This window comes from Helicoverpa armigera, chromosome 11, assembly GCF_030705265.1.
Source record: "Helicoverpa armigera isolate CAAS_96S chromosome 11, ASM3070526v1, whole genome shotgun sequence".
Taxonomy (NCBI): domain Eukaryota; kingdom Metazoa; phylum Arthropoda; class Insecta; order Lepidoptera; family Noctuidae; genus Helicoverpa; species Helicoverpa armigera.
Window position 1 is genome coordinate 9,639,940 of NC_087130.1, and position 11,179 is coordinate 9,651,118.

Sequence of the window (11,179 nt, forward strand, 5' to 3'; positions counted from 1 at the left end):
GAATTTTTATTTTCCTGTAAGAAGCATGCAAACAAGCCTGAAGCATACAAGCAGGCATGCAGCATGTAAGCAGGCATGCAACATGGAAGTAAGCATGCAACATGCAGCAAGCATGGCTTCTGTCACGGCTCCGGCGCTGCGGGACTCCGGCGGTCCCATGCGAGCTTATCGTCGCAGATGATTTTCACGCTCACCACCGCAGCTTCGGCTTACTGGCCGGCAGAGCCGGCCAGCCTCAACCGCGTCGGCGAGCGTTAAAACTACCTGCTCCTCAGCTCGCAGGCCGCCTCGCCCCTCCGCGCCTACGCGGTTTTGAATTGCACTCTAGGGGTAGGCAAACAAGACTACGTGGAGTCGGTTTTGCAGCGATTCGTTTTCGTTACTAGCTTCAATTTTTAATACAATGTTTTTTAATTGAACTCTATCTTACTCGCTCGCGCCACTCTGCACTCCAGTGATGAAAAAGCGCGCGAAGCCGCGAACCTTTTCAGTTAATTTGTTCTGGTTTTAGAAATAATGCAATGTGACAGGATTTTTTTGTTATAATAATCATTAAATTGGCCGAGCATGGCTTCTTGAAAATTAAGACAAATATGATGAATAGGTTTTGTTGTACTTACTGGTTAATATGCGACTGGGATAGTTATTTTGCTATGAAATATGGAAAATTTGCTGTGCAGTCAGTATTAATGCTATGTATGTAGTATTTTTGTACAAGAATAAATTTAACTGTATTGCATTATAATAAAAAAAGCAATGTCATATTGATGTATCATTTCGAATTATCTGCAGTTTGAGTTTTGTTAAACATTTAGTTTATTTGTAGTGAAGTAAGTTATTTGATGTAAAAAAGAATATAAATGATGAGTATTTATTGATAGGCGATTATTTATTTGATATGCAATTTATAATATCCCAATATCATAGACCAGCGTATTATTACAACGTTATTGGTCATCACAAACCGATATTTTGTGGTCATTTGACGTCGTTGAAAGCGATTGCAATACTGTTGTAGATTTATAGCAATTTTGCGATCAACTACGTTCTGGGAAATTTGAATTAAAATGTTTTATTGGTCGTGGAAATTATAAGTGGCCAGTGTTAGTTGTGATTGGCTGGGAAGGAGGTTCTATTTTATTTTTTTTATTTTACACCAAGTAGGTTTTACATCTTTTTTTCTTAAGACATGTCTATGTTTTTTCTAAGCTGTTAGGAAAAGGATAGGCAGATGATGATGACATACATAAGTGTTTACCTTAGTTAGTATTTATTATATCAATTAAAGCTAGTTCTTTGTGCTATATGAACGGTTGCTAGTGCTAATTAATCTCTGTATAAATTCCTTAGGTGTGGTTTCAATGCACATGTATTGGAACGGGTTTTGCTCAACTCCTAAACGGAATAATCATGACAATATATCTAGGTGACTGTACATGCATAAAATATATTATTTGTTTTCCTTTATTCCAATATAATACAGACTAGTTTTAACACGCTTTGTAGAGATATATCACGTGTTCCTTCCTGCTATGCATTATTATAAATTGTTTTAGTCCATCCCTTTTTCATCCTTGGGTGGACTTTGGATTGGACATAGTCTAAATATTTCCATCTCTGCCTGCTTCTTGCCACTTTCATGCAATTTGGTCCAGCTTTTTTGGATCTTTTATCGACCAATTTCATAGGGGAACGACCTCTACCGCGACGATTTTCTCACGATTTTAGTTTTTTTTAAATAATTATAGTAGAGATATAAATTATTTTAAAATATAGATTTACCTAATAAAAGCAACAAGTTATTTATGCATATATGTTCGCCAGTAAGCAATATTTTATACATATAAAACAGGTACATAATATTCTTTTAAAATATAATATTCTAATTTAATAGTGCTAATATTTTAAATATTTATGTATTTTGTTTAGTATAGATTAAAATAAATAATTATTTTATTAACTAAGTATACTAAATACATATATTTCGTGCTTTATTATTTTATTTTATAACCTCTACGTTCGCCGTTTATTTATTTGTTAATTAATTCAATAAATTAGGAACAAAATATATTTTTTTATTTTGAATAAAAAAATATACCTATGACCGTTTTTAAGTTATCAATACTTACAGAAAATACGCGTTGCTGATCAAAATTATATGTCTTGTAATAATAATGTTACATTAATTACAAGAAAAAATATTCCTAATTTGAGAATTACGTGGTTTGGAAGTTATATTTTTGTAAAATAATAATTTACAACTGTGTTCTCATCTAAGTTTATCGATCATATAACATTATAAATCGATTATTCAGCTCGTTATGACAAGCTATATTTTATACAACGGCTCTGTGAATGGCTGATTTTATTATACTTCTAATTCTGCGATTTCTGTATAAAATTTTATCTAGACACACGGCAGTGTGTCCGCCAAGTTCGAGCAAAAAAGGCGACACACCGGCCGTGGGTTATATTACACGAACCATTTCGGGCCAAATTCGACCCCCCTGTAACTCAAAATCTATTTTATTTACGCATATCAAATTTCTAGTATCTGTTGAGACCCCCTCACTTATCTAAAATACAAAATTTCATTAATATGCCTATTGTAGGTCTTGAGATATTGACGTCAGAAAATCGCTATTTTTACTATACACTCACTGACTGATTCACTTATTCACTGATTCACTGACTCACTCATCAAAAACCTAGACCACTTCCAATGGTCGTATTGACTTGAAATTTGGCACGGAGATAGGTCTTTATGTCAAGGTAAAGGGAAAAATCTGAAAATGGCCAAGTGTGAGTCGGTTTCAAAATAATGAAGGTGTTTTATACCCGGTGTAAATTTATACCCCTAAGGAACTAAAACGAACTAAATTTATCTATATTTATATAATATATCTTCGAATGGTACAAAGGTTTGTATTTAGTCAAAGTAAAGTAAAAATCTGAAAACGGCCAAGTGTGAATCACTTTCGAAAATAACGAATGTGTAACTTTGATCCACGAACATAATATATGATAACATGTCATGTCAGTCAGTTGGTAAATCTAGTCATAGTTAATCTAGTTCATTTCTTTGTAAGAAACATAGTGCATATTAAAAAATCTAAAAGATAGTATAAATGAGACATTTCTTTAACTAACTTCATCATAAGAAAAAAATAAAATAAACAACCTTACAAAAATAAATGAAATCCCACCCTAAACAAAATGTGAAAGACTGCCAAGTTCGATAATATGGGAATGCTTCGCCTATAAAAGAAGTGAGATCTGAATAAGTACCAAGTTCCATACACATACCTCAGTTAAAAATAGTTACTTTTTAATGATGATTACTTGGCAAGTTTTAATAGAAAATTAAATACTTGATTCATTGCGTTTAGTAGGTTTATAACAAGGTGTATGAAAACTTGCCAAGTAACATCATTAAAAAGTAACTATTTTTAACTGAGGTATGTGTATGGAACTTGGTACTTATTCAGATCTCACTTCTTTTATAGGCGAAGCATTCCCATATTATCGAACTTGGCAGTCTTTCACATTTTTGTTTAGGGTTATTGATTTACAAAAAAGGTGACAATAAAACTGATTGGTGCCGACAAAAAGTTTTGGATGAACAAAAAAATGCATTCGAAATGATGATCTACAATCGTTTATAATCTGAAACCGAGTGCAACAAACGAAGTTTTAAATTCATGTTTTAAAGACCTACAAAAAAAAAAATAAGTATATTTTTCTTTTTTCATAAATAAATGACAGACGGACATATATTTTTATTTTTACGCAACCCTATCATCAAAGTCCAAGTAATCTGATTGTACACGAAATAAATAAGTACCAAATAAATGCACACATGTGAAATATTATCAAGTACACAAGTACTGCTCGTAAAATAGCCATATTGCGACCATATGAAGGCGAGCTGTCATTTTTAACGTTTATTTAGGTTCGTGGGCGGGAAAACATTGTTGTACGTACACCACTTTATTTTTAAAATGCCACTATCTAAAATAGACGTTGGTAAAAACAAAAACGGTTGAACGATTGAGCAACTGTCATTGAAGGCGTTTTTTTTTTCATAAACGTCAAAAGGTCGTAGTGTAAAAATATAGAGTGTGATATTTTTAGAATAGTGCCAATCAACAAAATTGGAGCGGCCATCTTTGTTTTTAATAAAACCTCAATTATATATTTTTTTTCTATTGATTAGTTAGGTTTATGAGTCACTGTGTCGAATATGCATCAAATTGCATCCAACCTTTTTCGTAAGAACACATTTGAATGTCAAAAGTTTTTGTTTTCAATACTAAGTTGGGTTGTATAATGTTTTAACTTCGTTTTTTTAATAAAACCGGACCTGAAATTGAGAGGTCTTATAAAAATGCGAACTTATTGATTTTTTTCCTGTTCTTTGGACATTTCTTGATACAGAACTTGAAGATTTTACTTTTACGTTTTTTTTTTTGATGTGCCAATGTCAGTCAGATAATCTTTCCTGTAGAAATGTTTTGGACAAAAATCCCTGTTTATACTTAGGTGTTTTTTTTAGGAATTTCACTAACAACGTACGTAAAAACATGGAACTTTATTTTTCACTTTTGTATAGCTGTTAGCAACATGAACAAGTACATTATAATATTAATACCTATATACACATAGTTAAACGTAAACTATAGTAGGTAAGTACCTTGTTTGTCGCCATTACTAGAACAGCAAAGTCATGTTTCTAAACGAAAGATAAAAATCATTCCTGAACGGTACATAAAATCTGACAAATTAATTACAATAACAACATGCAATTGTGAAGAAAACAATTATAAATAAACATACAGTCGAACAAACATACAAAATGTAGTGAATTACACTTAATTGCAAGGAAAATGACCACCCGCCAAACTATTACAATAAAGTTGTTTTTTTTAAATTGATGTTGCCAGTTGATAATTTATTTAATTTACGAAGTAAGTGAGGATATTCGTTATATTGGTAGCGAACGAGGTGTTAACCAGAGAGGATTAAATATAATTATTATACTGCTTTAAAATTTTAATCAGGTTTAAACACTGAGGTTTTATTTTGGCATATTTTAGGGTTGTTTTATTGGCACATAAACTTATAATTAAATGCATGTGCACACGTGTGAAAAAGGTGTTTGTACAATATATGACCAGATGGTGATTTAAAAAATAATTTAAAGTATCCGCATTACGTTATACACTTAATACTGAAATATTTATATTTTTCAGGTGGTACTTTTCTATTATACAGTATTTTCTTAACATATTTTTTATTATCTTGTTTCTGGTACCTACCTAGTCATCACTTTTATTTGAAAAATACATTCAAATTAAATAATTGCCTTCTTATCTATCAAAAATGATTAATTTCCATAATAAATTATAGCTTTACCAAACCATAACATAATAAGAAGTAAAAAACTAGGTTTTAAAAATCGCTACATGTTGTTTATTTAAATTTTCAGCATCTGTTTCTTTTTTAGTGCCATTAATTTCTTGAATCTGCCAAAATATTATGTATGTAGGTATAAGTATCACGATTCGACATTACTAATAAATAATGAACATACCTATAACAACTTAGAAAAAAAACCTGCATATTGGATAGTTATTTCTCTTCATTATCTTCGGTACAAAAACTTTGTACCTATGATTCAACTTCTCGAGAAACTAACTTATAAGTTGTGGATATAGATTCTAAGATAAATCGAAAACTAGCATCAAGTAATCACGAAAGAACTAAAATTCCAACACTTCCTAGCGGCCGCTGGCTAAAGATAAGAGTTGCTCATAAATAATAATTAGCAGCCAGGAATCGAACCTGGGCCGCACTTTGTGACTAACGATCCTACCTGTCGCCTCAGGCGTACAGATATTAATAAGCAAGCAACGACCATCTGATTTATATCTTCATACGAACCACTATACTTGGTAATCATTTATACTTGATTCGATTTAACGTAAGTACGCCAATTACAACGTCCGACTTAAGATAAATTGTCTAATTAGCGATTGTAGGAGTGAGCAAAAACTCACGCGTTTCGGATGTGTTCAACACAAACGTTTCATAAGTTAACACACCCGTGGCATACGGAAACTTGGCCATTAGCGTGCCCACATCAATCATTTACCGTTGTCCTGAAACATTTCAACTAAAATCGATTGCCTCAAAAACGCCTGAAGATAAGGTCCCACTAAGTCACGATAAGCCTTAAGGCCGAATTTGAAAATAAAAAATCTTGCCCACGGCCAAACTAAATTAATAATTCCGCGTTCACAATCTTATACTTAATAGCGGTTATTTTTCGTGCAACACACCCAAATAATTTCGAGATAAAAACATTTACATGTGGGCGTACGATTGCATATCTGAGACCACAGCGGACCACGAATTTGTAAAAAAAATTAAACCGAATATAACGTTTCGAAATTCTTACTGAAACCAAAACAGATTTTGTTGGTTGCACCAGTCATTATCCGTTTTTGGTCGGTGAAAGTGTTGAAGTCCGTTAACTTTTTAATTTGGTGAGGGAAAACGAATATGTTTTTTTAGAACGCGCCCCTATTCCTCGACTCGTTCTTTCGACCTGATATTAATACCTGTTACTTTTGTAACTAGTTCTTTTTGTGTAAGTAATAAACTGTAATTATGTGCCTTGCAAGTGTTAGTCTTACAGTTTGATGATCATTAATAGTAGGTTAATACAAAGTATGCTATATCGATACCGCATTATCCGACAAGTTTTTTTTAATCGACTTTTTTATTATATTTTAATCGGTGGATTATATTCACCGTAGCTAAACAGTACGTGTAAGCAAGTTATTTGCATTTAAATGAGTAAAATGTTCGAAGCAAAATTAATGAAACTATGTCCATGTATTTAGCTGTTTACATCGACGTGGCATGGCAACACAGATAAGCAACAAAGTATTAAAAATAAAATAACATTGACAAAATAATTTTGTTGTGTCTGCATCGTCATGCAATCGGTTAAAATTAGCATTATCTACGTAACATGTATAGATTTTATTTTATTTAAAATGACATGTAGAATACACCTTTTGGCAATAACATGTTGTTAGGTTGAAAGGTGAACGAGATAACTGGCCAGTTGATTACGTAAGAGAGCGATAATTTTATTAAATAGTATTTTTTTTAAGATTACATACCGATACTAGATAGTTACCTACTGTATTATTACCTAGTAACATATACTTTTTTTTACAAAAATAATAATTTTGGTACTTACACTGTTTTTTTTTTTAGGTACTTGAGTTTTTGGTGTCCTTTATTTAAACTCGATAAGGGACGAGTAGGTATGTTAAATCGTCGCTTGTGATAAAAACATGTGACTGCCTTTATCACGAACATTGGCTGTTGCTAACCAAGGTGATAAGAGCCAACAGTTTTTTTTAGCTTGCTGATTTGAATAAAAACCAGTAAGTTTTTCAAAAGTTGCAACTAATTTTTAAAACCGTGTAACTTTAAAATAAAATTTTAAAAATTAAAATGTCACATAATTTTTTCCACAAACCTGTTGATAATAATGTTGCCAGCCTAACAATTTAACTATTCGATAACTGTTTTTTTTACGGTCGGTGTAATTCATTTAGAAAAACATCGGCCCATTTTTTGTTAAAGTTTGGACCGCAAAAAGTTTCTACACAAAAAACGGGCTGCGTGCGGTGACGATTTTAGTGAACGTCTTTTTTATAAACATAACTTTTGACTTTTTATTAAAAAGTTTAAATGCCAGATTGGTATTTAAAAAAAGGAAAAATAAACATTTTGTTGTTTATACAGCGGTCGCGTATCCGTCGGTAGTTTGTTGGAGGTTTACACACTATATTAGCAACTATACAATAAGAAAAAATATAAAAAAAACACTTACCAATTTTATTATGTTGTCGATGAAAAAATTCTATGTCTTATTTTAATTTTTGATGCTGGCACTTTTTGCGCCTGATTTTCCATTGACACTGTACCACTAATCGTCACTTTGTTATTTTTCACAATATTTACAGTTCCATAATATCTTACAGCAGTTTCAAATTTTTCAAAAAAAAAAAGAAACTTCATATTTTCAATTTTCATTTTGAAATTGAAAAGTCTGTTTTCAATATTCCAATCACTATGGCAGCCGCACTAAAATATTTGAAGCTTCAATTCATTGGTTGTTGGTTGCTTTTTATGATAATAATGGAACTTGAATTCTTATAAGAGGTTCCAAAACCGCTTAGGGAGCGCTGAACTCGTATGAGTTTCAAGATGTTATAAAAAAACAATTGACGATACGTGTTCGCGCGTCGATCGTCGTCACAAGAAGAAGCCACGCATCCAACGCGAGTGTCGCTCGCGCTCCGAACCAACGGATTGTGTAAACGCGCGCCACTCGCTCGGCTGGCGGCGCGAGCGGGGGCGGCGGCGCGGGGGAGGGTCGCTGGCTCTCTCGCACGCACACATCCACCCCACCGTACACCACTCCATTACTAACGTTCCTATTTTGAATACGCGACGCGCCAATCTAGCTCCTATGCGATAGGTATAGGAGCCGAGGGATGTGATGACCGAAGCGCGACGTGCGACCGACATCAGATCGTGCGTGTAGACAGAGAGCGAGCTACGGTTGCCACGGTTCCGACAGAGACGGGAGATCATCGGTAGTTGAGCCGCGTAACGCATGTGTGTCTTTAAGCGCGGGGCGATGCAATAGTGGCATAAGTGGCATAGTGTCAGACTTTGTAAGTACACGGAGCTGAGAAGAGCAGTCTTAAAATTGTTATAAACGAGGCTCTGTTTCATTTCAGCCGAATGGGATCCTCGACGCCATGTGGCGCTCAAACAACCCAACTCCTCTGACATTGAAAATTATTAATTGACACGTATTCACGGATCAGTGAATATTGCTCGGTTCAATTTACTCGACATGATGCCCACATTTCTACCTGTGATGTTAATAACGATTACTATATTATTGGCTGTGTTTAATTAAAATTTTATCATTGGATTTCAGTCAAGCAAGACATGCAATTGAGGAACAGGTTTTAGAAATGTTAATATGACAGTTTTAATTATGACTCTACGAGCTGATTTCCAAAAGCATAAGAATTTTCTTATGTTGAAAAGCAGTTTTAGTTCATCTTTAATCGATCAAACTGCTTTTTGTCAACGAATTGATAATTTTGGACACTTTGGTAACTTTGTCAAGCCTAAGTTCGAAAACATCTTTTGAAACGAAATCGATCCTATTAAAAATGTTAAAACATGTAAAAGTGGTTCCTCGAATGAGACAGTCCAAAAAACATTTTGTCAAGAATCAAGATCCGAGCGTATTCATAAGAAATCTCAAGTTTAAAGACCTTATTCGTGTAGGTATACCTCGATGGCGATATGACGAATAAAATTTGATTATCAAATCGTGAGAGAAAATCGTTTACACAGTTGGTAAGGTGTACGAACACCCACTCACACGCGATCCCACGTTTGCAATTCAAAATTAAAATTTACGAATTTCTATTGGTTAGAGGGCATTCGACATGTAGCTTCGTTCCACCAGCCAGCTTCATCGTTAATATTTATTCGACTGGTTTCATCTTGGCGATTTAATAAACCTGATTTTTTATCTATAGGAGTTTTAGTATGATTTATGCATATATTTTCTGTTGACACAGGTGCTATCGCTAATTCATTATACCGTTTTTGGTGTTACTCGTGTCGAGCCTCTTACGGTATAAAAAGTAATAAACTTAATTAGTACGGTTAAAGACATTTTGATGAGAATCTTTTGAAAGTTGACTTGCCAGCCCATTGAGCCATTTTTTCGTTTGATTTTATACAACTGGTTTTATGACATTTTTATTTAATTGTTTGGCCTAGTTGATCTTTTAAAGAAAAAATACAAATTTCTCTCAAGCTCTCAAGTTTGTGCTTACCTCAAGGAAAATAGTTTTTTGACAGAGTGCACAAGGTAATCATTTTGAGTAAACAGATTCATATTTTTTGGCTTTTTTACCCGTTCCAAATGTAAATGAGATACCTACTTAAATTGTCCTAAACGACCTTTGTTTGAGGAAATTGTATATTCATCTATTTTGGTAACCTTCACAGTTCGATATGCCTCAAAGGAAACAGCAGGAAAAGTATAGTAAAAAATATGTCTAATCTCATGTTTTAAATAAAATTTTACGACAGAGAGACACGTGAAGGAAATACTATAATTTTGTTCAATTTTGACATCACTTCTCATACCGGCTTCTCTCTACCAAAATTACGTTTCAAAATTGCATTAGTTGTACTTTTAGGTCCAGATTTCTGGAATTTTCCAAATTCCTCTTCTCAACTTCAAAATGTTTAACGCTCAGCGTATAAGATTCAGTTTCAATTATGCTATTTCTGTATTCTTTGAAAGATGAAGGTATTTGTGATTTTTACTAAAAATATGTGTTCAGTAATTTAGTAAATATGTATAATATCAATCTATAATCTACTACGATCCTTATTGTCTTGTACATTTTTATATCAGTGCGCTTGGGTTTAGGCAGACAGGGGTCAAAATTTGGAGCCAAATTGAACTTAGTAAGAGCTTCTCGAGTAGTATTTTTTAGAAATTTGTCAAATGACATCATGTTGAGAAATGGGAAAATGTAAAAACATAGACTCCAGAATATTTTGGATACTTACCCAAAGAAAAATTCGCTGACGGCAAAATGAGATTTATGAGAATTCAGTTCGAAACATTACCTACATGAGAAGTCTCTCCTTAGAACAATTTAAAAACACGATTTTATCACTTCTCACCTGTCACGGTATCAGTATCACAATGTTACGACACTGGCATTCGAGATAAATATTATTTTGTTTTCCCATTTTTTCTTACAATGTCACTTTTCATTGTCATAGAGAGTTGGCTTTGTGTTCAGATCTGAAAAACCTGTTCTCTGGAACAGTTCTTAGGATTCAGTAATACCAGCTACACCTGATATCGTGTATATGTTGTTAAGAAATGTTACGAGCAAAAAATATCTGTTCCAACTAGCTAGATATGAGTCACTGAGCGCGTACTCACAGACAATGACATTTATTTCAGGTTTGCCGCAAGAAAACACACCACTCAAGAGATAACGAGCTTCGCTATCAAACTTATGTTTACTTTAGC

General features: G+C 33.4%; 1 long non-coding RNA gene across 2 annotated transcripts in view; it reads right to left on the reverse strand.

Moving 5' to 3' along the window:
* Positions 1-8,437, reverse strand: part of LOC126056992 (uncharacterized) — a 32,620-nt gene extending 24,183 nt beyond the window's left edge. For both annotated transcript variants that reach the window (XR_010276971.1, XR_007512382.2), the window contains exon 1: positions 7,916-8,437. This is a non-coding gene — a long non-coding RNA (uncharacterized LOC126056992). The remainder of the gene's footprint in view (positions 1-7,915) is intronic.
* Positions 8,438-11,179: the final 2,742 nt, after the last annotated feature.